The following is a 15726-nucleotide window of genomic DNA, read 5'->3' on the forward strand; positions in this document are numbered from 1 at the left end:
TTTAATCACATTTTATTAGTAAATGAAGTTATATTTTAAGTGTGATACTTTAATAATGAACAAACCTAGTGTAAAAAGTACTATTCTTTTTTTTTTTTTTTTCATTTTTCTGAAGCTGGAAACAGGGAGAGACAGTCAGACAGACTCCCGCATGCGCCCGCTGGGATCCACCCGGCACGCCCACCAGGGGCGATGCTCTGCCCACCAGGAGGCGATGCTCTGCCCATCCTGGGCGTCGCCATGTTGCGACCAGAGCCACTCTAGCGCCTGAGGCAGAGGCCACAGAGCCATCCCCAGCGCCCGGGCCATCTTTGCTCCAATGGAGCCTTGGCTGCGGGAGGGGAAGAGAGAGACAGAGAGGAAAGCGCGGCGGAGGGGTGGAGAAGCAAATGGGTGCTTCTCCTGTGTGCCCTGGCCGGGTATCGAACTGGGTCCTCCGCACGCTAGGCCAACACTCTACCGCTGAGCCAACCGGCCAGGGCCTATTGTTTTTAATAATGTGTCAGTGTATACCACAAAGTGAATATATCTTGTAATAGTATATAAAATAATACGTAACTTAGATATAAGTAATACCAGGATATAGTACTATTTGATGAAAGTGACATTTTAGATTACCCAAAGAGCTTGAAAGTCCATGTGGTGATGATTTCTGATAGAGGTAAAAAGTAAAATTTCTGGATTTTTGGAATTAAATGGATTGGAAAGATATAATTAAAAATAGAGTACTTAATCTAGAAATATTAGCATAAATATATTTTAAGTTATTTTGGAACACCATAATGGAAACATAATACACCTATGGTAAACCAATTTGAAGAGTACAGTTGAATGGAAATACATTCATGAAGTTTTGTATCCATTACCACATTCAATTTTAGAATATTTTTTATATGTAAAAGAAACCTCATATTCTCTCTCTCTCTCATCTTTCGAGATTCCTGCTGTAAGCAACTATTTATTTACCTTTTGTATCTAATATTTGCTTAATCTAGACTTCCTCTTTTGTCATTAGCAAGTTTACTGTAGCGTGTATCAAAAATATTTAATGTATTTTTATGGTTATAAATTCCAGTATTTGGATATTTGTTTTATTTATATTTCTTTTTTTAATAAATGGACATCTGCATTCACCTAGAAACAGTAATGGATATATTTTGGTGAATTCTTTTTTTTTTTTTTTTTCATTTTTCTGAAGCTGGAAACGGGGAGAGACAGTCAGACAGACTCCCGCATGCGCCCGACCGGGATCCACCCGGCACGCCCACCAGGGGCGACACTCTGCCCACCAGGGGGCGATGCTCTGCCCATCCTGGGCGTCGCCATATTGCGACCAGAGCCACTCTAGCGCCTGAGGCAGAGGCCACAGAGCCATCCCCAGCGCCCGGGCCATCTTTGCTCCAATGGAGCTTTGGCTGCGGGAGGGGAAGAGAGAGACAGAGAGGAAAGCGTGGCGGAGGGGTGGAGAAGCATATGGGCGCTTCTCCTGTGTGCCCTGGCCAGGAATCGACCCCGGGGTGAATTCTTATATTACTATTTTTGTTTGTATAAATATTTTTATTTTGTGTGTGTGTGTGTGTGTGTGCGCCCATGCACGCATATACCCGGTATTGGTATTACTGGGTTAGATAGTAATTTAAAATTATGATGATGTGTAAAAATAATTTTTTTTTAAGTGAGAAGAGGGGAACTATAAAGACTCCCATATGTGCTCCATCTGGGATCTACCCGCAACCCCTGTCTTGGACCGATGCTCGGACCAATCAAACCACTAGCTGAGAGAGAGAGGAACAGAGAGAGAAGTGTGTGTGGGGGAAGCAGATGGTCACTTTTCATGTGTGCCCTGACCCAGAACTGAACCCTGGAGGTCTACACGGTAGGCCATTGCTCTGTCCACTGAGCAAACCAGCCAGGGCCTGTAATTTTAATATTTAAAGTGACCGTATAGTGTTTAACTTTTATACTCATTGTTTGAAGATCCATTTCTCAATCTTGCCACCTTTTTACCATCCTCATGAGTGAGAGGTGGTTTTTACTAGTTTTCATACCTAATGATGTCTGAATATCTTTCTTTGTTGGCCATTTGTATGATATTTTCTGGAGAAATGTCTAGAGATTTTTTTTTTTAAAGTGAGAGAGATAGGAAGAGAAGGAGATGAAAAATATCAAACAATAGTTTTATTACTGTAGTTTATTGATTGCTTCATATTAGCCTTGACCTGGGGCTCAAGCCAAGCCAGTGATCCTTTGCTCAGACTAGTGACTTTGGGTTCAAGCCAGCTAACTTGGGGTTTGGACTTCTACTCAGCATCCCAGGTTTATGATCTATCTATTGTACCACCACTTGTCAGGCCTGCATGTTGCTTTTCATTAAAATTCTTAAAATATTTTTATTATTTAGTTGGAAGAGTTACTTGTATACCTAGTTCACTTGCAGTATTTTCTCACATTCTGTTGTTGTCTTTTGACATTTGTTAGAATCCTTTGAAGCACAAAAGTTTAATATTGCTCTCTCTTCTACCAACTAAAATCAATTTTGAAAAGTCAAATCAAAATAATCTCAAATATGTTATTAATATTTGAGAATATTAATGTTCTCTTTTGTTTGTTTTTGATGCTTATGTTTTTGGTTGCCATCTATCAATTATCAATCCAAAGTCACATAAGCTCTGGCCCCAGCCAGTTGGCTCAGTGATAGAGCATCGGCCTGACATGTGGTTATCCCAGGTTCAATTCCCAGGCATGGCACATAGGAAAAGTGTTCATCTGCTTCTCCACTCCCCATTGTCTCTCTTTTCCCCTCCCCTCCTGTATCAGCTATGGCAGGGGTCCCCAAACTACGGCCCGCGGGCTGCATGTGGCCCCCTGAGGCCATTTATCTGGCCCCCACCGCACTTCCGGAAGGGACACCTCTTTCATTGGTGGTCAGTGAGAGGAGCATAGTTCCCATTGAAATACTGGTCAGTTTGTTGATTTAAATTTACTTGTTCTTTATTTTAAATATTGTATTTGTTCTCGTTTTGTTTTTTTACTTTAAAATAAGATACGTGCAGTGTGCATAGGGATTTGTTCATAGTTTTTTTTATAGTCCGGCCCTCCAACGGTCTGAGGGACAGTGAACTGGCCCCCTGTGTAAAAAGTTTTGGGACCCCTGAGCTATGGCTTGATTAGAGCATTCTGGCCTGTGTGCTAAGGATAGCTCATGGCCTCTGCCTCAGCCGCTAAAAAAAAATGGCTCTGGTTACAACAGAGCAAGGGGCCCAGATGAACAGAGCATCGTGCTAGTGGCTTTGCCAGGTAGATTCTTGTTGGGGAGCATGTGGGAGTCTCTCTCTGCCTCCCCTCCTCTCACTAAATAAAAATAATAATAAAAATAAAAGAAAGTTTATATAAAAAGAAAAATATATAAAAGTCATATAAGCTCTATTTTTAAAAATAATTTATTGGGGTGACATTGGTTGATAAGATTGTATAGACTTCATGTGTACTATTCTATAATACATCATCTGTATATTTTATTGTATGTTCACTCCTTCCCCATGTCAAGTTTTTTCCATCACCATTAAGTCCCCCATTACTTTCTTTACCTTCCCCCCCATTTAAAAACGAGAAAGACTTTCATAGTTAACAGTTTTTACTTTTAGGTTCTTGATTATTTTGATTAGATTTTTCAAAATTGATTTTAGTTGGTGGAAGAGAGAGCAACATCGATATTTTTTGTTCCACTTACTTATGCCCTCATTGGGTGATTCTTGTATATACCCTGACCTGGGATCAAACCCACAACTTTGGTATAATGCTCTAACCAACTTACCTACCTGGCCAGAGCCTTGAGTTAATTTTTATATATGGTGTGAGATTGGGTTCCAACTTTATTATTTTTATGTGGCTATCATTAGTTGTCCCAGCACTATTTGTTAAAGAATATTCGTTCTCTATTTGCATGGTCTTGACACCATTGTCACAAATCGCTTGGCTGGAAGAGTGGGTCCTATTGTATCTAAAACTGCAAAAGTTATGACCTTATATCGTATATTTATGTAATGGAATATTACTGGACTGTAAAAAAGAGAAGCAGATCTTACCTTTGTGACAGCATGGCTGGACTTGGAGAGCATTATGCTCAGTGAAATAAGCCAGAAAGAGAAACGCAAATACTTTACAATCTTATTTGTATGTGCAATCTAATGAATGGGATAAACTAACAGTATACAAACAGATGCAGTGATACAGAAAACAGATTGACAGCTGTCAGAGGAGAGAGAGATTGGATGGCTGAGTGCAAAAGGTGACAGTATTAAGTAAAGAAAAAAAACTCATAGACACAAGAAAGGGAGAGGTGGAAGAGAATACAGAGGGAATAAATGGTGGAGCAAGATTTGTTTTGCTGTGGTAAACACACAATACAACACAGAAATGATATAGAATTGTACAGCTGAAATGTATGAAATTTTATATCCCAATGTCATCGCAATAAATTCAATTAAAAAAGAAGTCATGACTCATGATCACAGTGTGTGATTAGTGGTGGGTGGAAGATATGAACAGAAAATGAGTAGTGCTTAACAACATGTTCTGTGCTGGAAAGCACTGAGCCTGTGTGAAGACTTGAGCAAGGGATCTCTCTCTCTTTTTTTATTGGGGATGGAGTGCGGAGGATGCTCCGGTTGAGCTAATGTCCTCTTGCTGAAGACAGTGACCTTGGGCTCCAGCCAGTGACCATGGGGTTGGTCGTATGGATGATTCTACAATCAAGCCTGCTACCCTGTACTCAAGCTTGTGAGCCTGCGCTCAAGGTGTTGACCTCAGCCTTTTACATTGAGGACCTCAGGGTCCCAGACTGATGACTATCCACTGCACCACAACCAGTCAGGCAGCAAGGGATCTCTGGAAACAAATAGGACAAACCACTTATTACAAGGAAGGAACAGTCATATATATTCAGGATTAGAATTGTACTGAAAACTAAATTACTCAGGAGAGAGAAAGAGACCATGTTTATATAACTTTTATTATAGTATATTATTTTAATTGTTCTGTTTTATGTTTATTGTTTTGTTTTATTTTTTTACAGAGACAGAGAGTCAGAGAGAGGGATAGATAGGGACAGACAGACAGGAACGGAGAGAGCTGAGAAGCATCAATCATCAGTTTTTCGTTGCGACACCTTAGTTCATTGATTGCTTTCTCATATGTGCCTTGACCGCAGGCCTTCAGCAGGCCGAGTAACTCCTTGCTGGAGCCAGCGACCTTGAGTCCAAGCTGGTGAGCTTTTGCCCAAACCAGATGAGCCTGCGCTCAAGCTGGCGACCTCAGGGTCTCGAACCTGGGTCCTCAACATCCCAGTCCAACACTCTTACCCACTGCGCCACCACCTGGTCAGGCTATTGTTGTTAATCTTTTACTATGCCCAGTTTACAAATAAAATTTGATCAGAGCATACATGTATAGGAACAAATAGAGTAGTAGGGGGTTGGTACTCTCTGATTTTAAGCATTTATTGGGGGTCTTGCAACATCCACTTTCTTGTTGATTTTTCTCCCTGGCAGTTCTATCCACATTGAATATGTTAATGTCTTCAATTGTTGATGAATTACCTACTTCTTTGGATAATTTGTAGGTTTCTTTCTCTTTTACTTTGGTGTGCTCTTTTTTATATTTATTTATTTATTTATTTATTTATTGTATTTTTCTGAAGCTGGAAACAGGGAGAGATAGTCAGACAGACTCCCGCATGCGCCCGACTGGGATCCACCCGGCACGCCCACCAGGGGCGACGCTCTGCCCACCAGGGGGCGATGCTCTGCCCCTCCGGGGTTGTTGCTCTGCCGCGACCAGAGCCACTCTCGCGCCTGGGGCAGAGGCCAAGGAGCCATCCCCAGCACCCGGGACATCTTTGCTCCAATGGAGCCTTGGTTGCTGGCGGGGAAGAGAGAGACAGAGCGGAAGGAGGGGGGGGGGTGGAGAAGCAAATGGGCGCTTCTCCTGTGTGCCCTGGCCGGGAATTGAACCCGGGTCCCCCGCACGCCAGGCCGACACTCTACCGCTGAGCCAACCGGCCAGGGCCGGTGTGCTCTTTTTTAGATGCAGATTTGTTTATAATTGCTCTATTTTTGATAAATGAATCTTTTTATTTATTTTTTGTTTCTTTTTTGTTATTAAGTGAGAGGCAGGAGGCAGAGACAGACTTCCACATGCTCCCCAACCAGATTCACCTGGCAAGGCCCTTCCAGGCAGTACTTTGCCTGGCTGGGCTGCTGCTCTGTTGCTTGGCCTCTGAGCTATTTCAGCAGCGAGGGAGAGGCCATTGAGACATCCTCAATGCCCAAGGCCAACTTTGCTTGAAACTTTTAAGCCATGGTTGTGGGAGGGGACAAGATAGAGAGAGAGAGAAAGGGAGAGGAAGATGAGGGAAGGGTGGAGAAGCAGACGGTTGCTGTGTGCCCTGACAAGGAATTGAACCCAGGACTTCCACAAGCTGGGCCCATGCTCAAATCTGGGAGTTCCACATGGTGGACTCATGCTCTACCACCGAGACAACTGGCCGGGGCCTTATTTTTATTTTCATACCAACTTTATGGAGACATAATTGATACATAATAGATACATAATAGTGTAAGTTTAAAGTATACATATAACCATTGCATATATTTAAGGTGTACAATGTGTGGATTTGATTGATACACATTTATTGCCAAATATTTAATACTAGTAGCTAACACTATAATGTTAGTAATTACCATCTCTACTTTTTTTTAAAGGACGGTGGGGGTGGGAGGGGACATGGGACACACAGGAAGGGAGAGAGATGAGAAGCATCATCTTGTAATTGCGGCACCTTATTTGTTCATAGATTGTTTCTCATATGTGTCTTGCCGGTGGGGGGGGGGAGGATTCCAGCTGAGTCAGTGACCCTTTGCTCAAGCCAGCAACCTTTGAGTCATGTCTATGATCTCATGCTCAAGCTGTTGACCTCGAGGTTTCTAGGTCCTCAGCATCTTAGGCCCACACTGTTACTGTGCCACCGCATGGTCAGGCATATAATTGCCATTTTTTTTATTTGGCTTGAGAACATTTAATATGTACTATATTAGCAGTTTTAAACTATATAATACAGAGATAGATCCTGTAATTGATTCTTTATTTCTAGGAACATTTTAATTTTTCCATTAACTAGAGAGAGAGAGAGAGAGAGAGAGAAGCATCAGCTTGTTCCACTTAGTGATACTATATATAGTAGTTGTGTACTCATTGGTTGCTTCTCACATATGTCTGGACTGGGAATGGAACCTGTGACCTCAATACTCCAGGACAATGATTTTTTTTTTTTTTTAATTTTATTTTATTAAATTTAATGCAGTGACATTGATAAATCAGGGTACATTTGTTGAGAGAAAATATCTCTAGATTATTTTGACATTTGATTGTGCTGTATACCCCTCCCGCAAAGTTAGATTGTCTTCTGTCACCTTCTATCTGGTTTTCTTTATGCCCCTCCCCTCCCCTAACCCCTCTCTCCTTCTTCACCCCATCCCCCCTCCCCCAACCCCCCGCCCCTGTTGCCATCACATTCTTGTTCATGTCTCTGAGTCTCATTTTTATGTCCCTTCTATGTATGGATTCATCTCAGTTTTTTTTTTCTGATTTACTTATTTCACTCCGTATAATGTTATCAAGGTCCATCCATGTTATTGTAAATGATCCGATGTCATCATTTCTTATGGCTGAGTAGTATTCCATAGTATATATGTACCAAAGTTTTTTAATCCACTCGTCCTCTGACGGACACTTGGGCTGTTTCCAGATCTTCGCTATTGTGAACAATGCTGCCACAAACATGCGGGTGCATTTCTCCTTTTCGAGCCCTTCTATGGTGTCCTTGGGGTATATTCCTAAAAGTGGGATAGCTGGGTCAAAAGGCAGTTCGATTTTCAGTTTTTTGAGGAATCTCCATACTGTTTTCCACAGTGGCTGCACCAGTCTGCATTCCCACCAGCAGTGCAGGAGGGTTCCCTTTTCTCCGCATCCTCGCCAGCACTTATTCTGTGTTGTTTTGTTGATAAGCGCCATTCTGACTGGTGTAAGGTGATATCTCATTGTGGTTTTAATTTGCATTTCTCTAATGATTAGTGATGTTGAGCATTTTTTCATATGCCTATTGGCCATCTGTATGTCCTCTTTGGAGAAGTGTCTATTCATCTCTTTTGCCCATTTTTGGATTGGGTTGTTTGTCTTCCTGGTGTTGAGTTTTGCAAGTTCTTTATAAATTTTGGTTATTAACCCCTTATCAGACGTATTGTCAAATATGTTCTCCCATTGTGTAGTTTGTCTTTTTATTCTGTTCTTGTTGTCTTTAGCTGTGCAAAAGCTTTTTAGTTTGATATAATCCCATTTGTTTATCCTGTCTTTTATTTCACTTCCCCGTGGAGATAAATCAGCAAATATATTGCTCCGAGAGATATCGGAGAGCTTACTGCCTATGTTTTCTTCTAAGATGCTTATGGTTTCACGGCCTACATTCAAGTCTTTTATCCATTTTGAGTTTATTTTTGTGAGTGGTGTAAGCTGGTGATCTAGTTTCATTTTTTTGCAGGTAGCTGTCCAATTTTCCCAACACCATTTGTTAAAGAGGCTGTCTTTACTCCATTGTATTTCCTTACCTCCTTTGTCAAATATCAGTTGTCCATAAAACTGTGGGTTTATTTCTGGGTTCTCTGTTCTGTTCCATTGATCTATATGCCTGTTCTTATGCCAGTACCAGGCTGTTTTGAGCACAATGGCCTTGTAGTATAACTTGATATCAGGAAGTGTGATACCTCCCACTTTATTCTTCTTTTTTAAGATTGCTGAGGCTATTCGTGTCCTTTTTTGGTTCCATATAAATTTTTGGAATATGTGTTCTATATCTTTGAAGTATGTCATTGGTATTTTAATTGGTATTGCATTGAATTTATAAATTGCTTTGGGTAATATAGACATTTTAATGATGTTTATTCTTCCTAACCATGAGCACGGTATATGCTTCCACTTGTTTGTATCTTCCTTGATTTCTTTTATCAATGTTTTGTAATTTGCCGAGTACAAGTCTTTAGTCTCCTTGGTTAAGTTTACTCCTAGGTACTTTATTTTTTTGGTTGTAATTGTGAAGGGGATTGTTTCCTTAATTTCTCTTTCTGACTGTTCATTGTTGGTGTATAAAAATGCTTCTGATTTCTGAGTATTGATTTTATATCCTGCCACTTTGCTGAATTTATTTATCAGGTCCAGTAGTTTTTTGACTGAGACTTTAGGGTTTTCTATATACAATATCATATCATCTGCAAATAATGATAGTTTTACTTCTTCTTTTCCAACTTGAATGCCTTTTATTTCTTCTTCTTGTCTGATTGCTGTGGCTAGGACTTCCAGGACTATGTTAAATAAGAGTGGTGAAAGGGGGCACCCCTGCCTTGTTCCTGATCTTAAGGGTATTGCTTTTAATTTTTGCCCATTGAGTATGATGTTGGCTGTGGGTTTCTCATAGATGGCTTTTATCATGTTGAGGTATGTTCCCTGTATTCCCACTTTGCTGAGAGTTTTGATCATGAATGGGTGCTGGATTTTATCAAATGCTTTTTCTGCATCTATTGAAATTATCATATGGTTTTTCTCCTTCTTTTTGTTTATGTGATGAATCACATTGATTGATTTACAAATATTGTACCAGCCTTGCCTCCCCAGAATAAATCCCACTTGATCATGGTGTATGATTTTTTCCATATATTGTTGGATCCGGTTTGCTAATATTTTGTTGAGGATTTTAGCATCTATATTCATCAGAGATATTGGCCTATAATTTTCTTTCTTTGTGTTGTCTTTGCCTGGTTTTGGAATCAGAATTATGCTCGCCTCATAAAAGGAGTTTGGAAGTCTTCCTTCCTCTTGAATTTTTTGAAATAGTTTGAGAAGGATAGGAGTTAGTTCTTCTTTGAATATTTGGTAGAATTCCGTTGTGAAGCCATCGGGCCCCGGACTTTTCTTTGTTGGGAGTTTTTTGATAACTGTTTCGATCTCCTTTGGTGTAATCGGTCTGTTTAAGTTTTCTAATTCTTCCAGATTGATTTTTGGAAGATTGTACGTTTCAAGGAATTTGTCCATTTCATCTAGGTTGTCTAGTTTTTTGGCATACAGTTCTTCATAGTATTTTCTTACAATATTTTGTATTTCTGTTGTGTCAGTTGTTATTTCTCCTCTCTCATTTCTAATTTTATTTATTTGAGTCCTCTCTCTCTTTTTCTTGGTGAGTCTACTTAAAGGTTCATCAATCTTGTTTACCTTTTCAAAGAACCAGCTCCTAGTTTCATTGATCCTCTGTATTGTTTCTTTAGCCTCTATGTCATTTATTTCTGCTCTGATCTTTATTATTTCCTTCCTTCTACTACATTTGGGCTTTACTTGCTGTTCTTTTTCTAATTCTTTTAGATGCAGGGTTAAGTTGTTTATTTGAGCTTTTTCTAGCTTCTGAAAGTGTGCCTGTAGTGCTATGAACTTCCCTCTCAGCACTGCTTTCGCTGTGCAGGACAATGATTTTTATCCTTTGAGCTACCTGGTCAGGATATAACCTTTTTATTTTGAAGTATTTTTCTAGACATTAGTTTATTCTAGAATTTTTATAATTATTGCTTTTATGATACCAGTATTTCCACTTATCTGATAGAGATAGGATCGAAGAGCCCAGGGAATGTCTAAAAGTGTCTATACCAATCGCTTATAGATACTGTATTTTTTCATATAAATACATACTAGTGACAAACTTTAAAAATTAGGCACAGTAAGAGATTAACAACAACAAAAATATTTATAACAGTATACTGTAATAAAAGTTATGTGAATGTGGACTTTCTCAATAGTGTATTTACCTGTCTTATTCTTATGATGATGGGGCATTGTGACAGGCTATTATAGGGTTGCTTGACCCCAGACACTGCAGTTTTGTGACAGTAAACATTTTAATTGAGATGGCAACTAGTTGACTAAATGTTGGGAGCATAGATAGTGGGGAGACACTGGACAAAGTGATGACTTAGATGTCTTAGAATGGTTGTAGGACAGGATGAAATTTTATCATAACCCTTAGTACAGCGTGCAATTTTTTTTGTTTTTTGTTTTTAATTTAACTTTTTTTTAGTGAGAGGAGGGGAGGCAGAGAGATAGACTTTTTTTAAAAATTTTTTTATTAACTTTTTTAGATTTTATTTATTCATTTTTATTAGAGAGAGAGAGAGAGAGAGAGGGATAGATAGAGAACAGGGGGAGGAGCTAGAAGCATCAACTCCCATATGTGCCTTGACCAGGCAAGCCCAGGGTTTTGAACCGGCAACCTCAGCATTCCAGGTCGAAGCTTTATCCACTGCGCCACCACAGGTCAGGCTGAGAGATAGACTCTTGCATTCCCTGATGCTCTGCCTAATTGGGGCAGCTGCTCTGCTGCTGGCAGCCAGGCTATTTTAGTGCCTGGGGCGATTCATGGAGCCATCCTCAATGCCTGGGGCCGACTTATTCAAACCATTTGAGCCATGGCTGCTGGAGGGGAAGAGAGAGAGGAAGGGAAAGGGTGGAGAAGCAGATGGGAGCTTCTCCTCTGTGCCCTGACTGGGACTTGAACCTGGGATATTCAGACACAGAGCTGATGCTCTACTGCCAACCAGTTAGGGCCAGGGACTGTTGTAGATTTATTGTTTTTCTTATTTTTTATTTGTGTTTTAATCTAAAATACGTTTCTTGCACACTATAGTTAGATCTTAATTTTATCCAGTCTTATAATATGTGCATTCTTTGGGTTTCATCTAATCTTGTTTTATGTTATTCATATATTTGATGCCTTATGCCATTTTACTTTTCTTTTTAAGAGTGTATATTTAACCTCTATTGCTGGTTTACTGCTTTCTTTTGCACAGAACAAATATTTTTTTCTTTTTTTCCAAATGAGAGAATGGGGGGTAGATAGACAGATTTTCACATGCTCCCCGACCAGGATCCATCTTGGCCCATGTTTACTACTGAGCTATTTTTAGTGCCTGAGGTGGAGGTTCCATGAAGCCATCCTCAGAGTCCAGGGCCTATGTGCTTGAACCAATCAAGCCAGGGGTCCCCAAACTTTTTACACAGGGGCCAGTTCACTGTCCATCAGACTGTTGGAGGGCTGGACTATAAAAAAAACTATGGGCCCTGGCCGGTTGGCTCAGCGGTAGAGCGTCAGCCTGGCGTGAGGAAGTCCCGGGTTCGATTCCCAGCCAGGGCACACAGGAGAGGCGCCCATCTGCTTTTCCACCCCCCCTCTTTCCTTTCTGTCTCTCTCTTCCCCTCCTGCAGTGAGGCTCCATTGGAGCAAAGATGGCCTGGGCGCTGGGGATGGCTCTGTGGCCTCTGCCTCAGGTGCTAGAATAGCTCTGGACGCAACAGAGTGACGCCCCAGAGGGGCAAAGCATCACCCCCTGGTGAGCATGCCGGGTGGATCCCGGTTGGGCGCATATGGGAATCTGTCTGACTGTCTCCCCGTTTCCAGCTTCGGAAAAATGAGAAACAAAAAAACCAAACAAACAAAAAAAAACTATGAACAGATCCCTATGCACACTGCACATATTTCATTTTAAAGTAAAAAAACAAAACGGCAAAAAATGCAATATTTAAAATAAAGTAAATTTAAATCAACATACTGACCAGTATTTCAATGGGAACTAAAAATAAGACAGCCCCCATCTTTTGGGGGTAAATTAATATAAGACAGGGTCTTAAAATAGGGGAAACATGGTGTGTAGTAATGTGGGGGGAGACTTGGGCAAAGGGAGGTTATAGGGATCACTATGTTGTATATTTGGGGGAGTATGGGGGCCATTGTACTGTGTAGTAATGGTTACAGTGCTTTGCCTTTTTTCCTACTTCTGCTGTTATTTCACACTGCTTCTGGTGATGTGGGGCGCCACAGCCCCAGAACAGATGTCAGTCATATAAAGTGCTTCTGAAGCCATGACATGTGCGTCTTGTGTCACTGAAAGTAGTACTGTACGTGAGTGACACCGCGCTTTGTGGTGCCACCACATACAGTATTCCAGGAGTACAGGATGCCGCATCCTGTGCTCCTCTCACTGACCACGAATGAAAGAGGAGCCCCTTCCGGAAGTGTGTTTTGGGCCGGATAAATGGCCTCAGGGGGGCACATGCGGCCCACCGCCGTAGTTTGGTAACCCCTGAGTCAAGCCATGGCTGCAGGAGGGGAAGAGAAAAAGACAGATGGGGTGGCAAACCAGATGGTTGCCTCTGTTGTGTGCCCGTTTTGGGAGTTGAACCCAGGAAATCCACACAGTGGGCTGATGTTCTACCATTGAGCCAACTGGCCAGTGCAGAACAAATTTTTAAAATTTAATTTCTTTCACTTATTATTTTTTTGTGTATTTATTACTTTCTTAGCGGTTGCTGTAGGGCTTAATAAAGTAAAATGAATTTAACACCTTATATTAATTTCATTGCTGTAAGATATAGAAATGTTACTCTTATTTAGTTTTGTACATCCCTATTTTAACCCCAACATTTATAGCATTATATTAAGTAACATAATAGTACACTATTGAAATTAATTTATAAAATTTGTTGACTTTAAAAAGGAAAGATACCCTTGACCAGAAAGCTTGATTGGCTAGAGCATCATCCCAAAGCACGGAGGGTGCTGGTTTGATCCTTGGTCAGGGCACCTACAGAAACAGATTAATGTTTCTCTCTGTCTCTGTGTCTCTGTTTCTCTCTGTCTCTTCCCCCGACCCTCCTGCCTTTCCTCCTTTTCATCCTCCATTTCGTGCTTGAAATCAATAAATAAAAATTAATAAAAAATAAGAAGGCAAGGATGGCAGCGGAGTAGGCAGACGCCCAGACGCCCAGCTCTCACCACCAAACTGGAATACAAATCAATTTAGGAAAAATCAGCATGAAAAACCAACTCTGAACTGCAAGAACAGCACAAAAAAAACAAGGAGCAAAGAAGAAGCCACAACAAACCTGGTAGGGAGCGCCTGAATCACTCCTGCTTACAGGAATCTCGCTGCTTGCCTGGCGACCGGGGAGCGAGGTGTGTTGAAAAGACCAGCTTATCTCCCAGATGGAGAGGAGAGAGAGAGGGACAGACTGTGAGGGGCTAAGGAATGAAGGAGACGACCTAAAAAAGCTGACTCATCCATGCTGGAGGCGGCCATAGCTGGGGGAGGGACTGAGCCTTTCACAAAACAGAGCTGAATTGCTTCCGGATCAGAGATCTCCGGACATCTCTCCAGCTCCAATCAGCGCAACAAGACACAGCTGAAAACAAAAAGTGGGGAGGAGGGGCAGTAACTCAGGTCTCCATGGAGATCTGAGATACACCTCCCCCTACTGAAGCTGAGAAAACACCCTGCCCCAGGGAGATTAGTTGGCTAAAGAGACCTTCAGACTCTTCAGACAGGTTACACCCATTGCATTCCTGGATACAGTTTCAAGGAAGCCCCCTGCTGAGATCAGTAAACAAGACTATCACCTGTTAAGAAAACAAACAAATCAAGACTTCAAAGCTACCCAAATCCGAAAGTGGATTACAGATAACAGCTGATACCAACCCAAGAAGACCTAGAAATAGCACAACTGAAAACTGGAGGCAGAAAACACCAAGCCTAGACTCAACCAACTCTACAAATAAAACACCCAAAAACAGAAAATGAGAAGACAAAGAAGTGCAATTCATATGAAACCACAAGAGACACCTTCGAGAGATGAACTGAGTGATATGGAAATAATCAAACTTCCAGATGCAGAGTTCAAAATAATGATTGTAAGGATCCTTAGGGATCTTAGAACAACAATGGATGGTCATTATGAACACCTAAATAAAGAAATAGCAAGTATAAAAAAGAATCAGTCGGAGATGACAAATACAATATCAGAAATAAAGACCACAATGGAAGGAATTAAAAACAGGATAGATAGAGCTGAGGATCGAATCAACGAGTTGGAGGACAACTGGAATGAAGGCATGAAAGCAGAGAAGAAATGAGAAAAGAAACTCAAAAAGTCAGAGGAAACTCTTAGCTCTGTGACAACATGAAGAGAAATAACCTCCGCATCATAGGGGTTCCTGAAGAAGAAAAAGAACAAGGGATAGAGACTTTGTTCAATCATATCATAGCTGAAAACTTCCCTAAATTAATGCAAGATAAACTCTTACAAGTCCAAGAAGCACAGAGCACTCCATGAAAGAAAAACTCAAAGAAACCTACACCAGGACAAATCATAATGAAAATACCAAAACTAAGCGATAAAGAGAAAATGTTAAAAGCTGCAAGAGAAAAAAAAGTTTTTACCTACAATGCAGCCCCCATAAGGATGACATCCGACTTCTCAACAGAAACACTTGAGGCCAGAAGGGAATGGCAAGAAATATCCAAAGTAATGCAGAACAAGAACCTACAACCAAGACTACTTTATCCAGCAAAAAGCTATCGTTTAAAATCGAAGGAGAAATAAAAAGCTTCCCAGACAAAAAACAACTCAAGGAATTCATTACAACCAAACCAATGCTGCAGGAAATGTTAAGGGGCCTGTTGTAAACAGATCAAAGTGGGAAAAGAATATAGCAAAAAAGGAATACACCTTTAAAGAAGAAAATGGCAATAAACAATTACATATCATTAATAACCTTAAATGTAAATAGATTACATGATCCAATCA

At 40.8% G+C, this 15726-nt stretch overlaps 1 protein-coding gene across 1 annotated transcript in view; it reads left to right on the top strand.

Annotated features, from left to right (window-relative positions):
• The window catches only part of LOC136316767 (lysine-specific demethylase 6A-like), a 318159-nt gene that overhangs the window by 59702 nt on the left and 242731 nt on the right, over positions 1–15726 (top strand).

Source organism: Saccopteryx bilineata, chromosome X, assembly GCF_036850765.1.
Source record: "Saccopteryx bilineata isolate mSacBil1 chromosome X, mSacBil1_pri_phased_curated, whole genome shotgun sequence".
Classification (NCBI taxonomy): Eukaryota; Metazoa; Chordata; class Mammalia; order Chiroptera; family Emballonuridae; genus Saccopteryx; species Saccopteryx bilineata.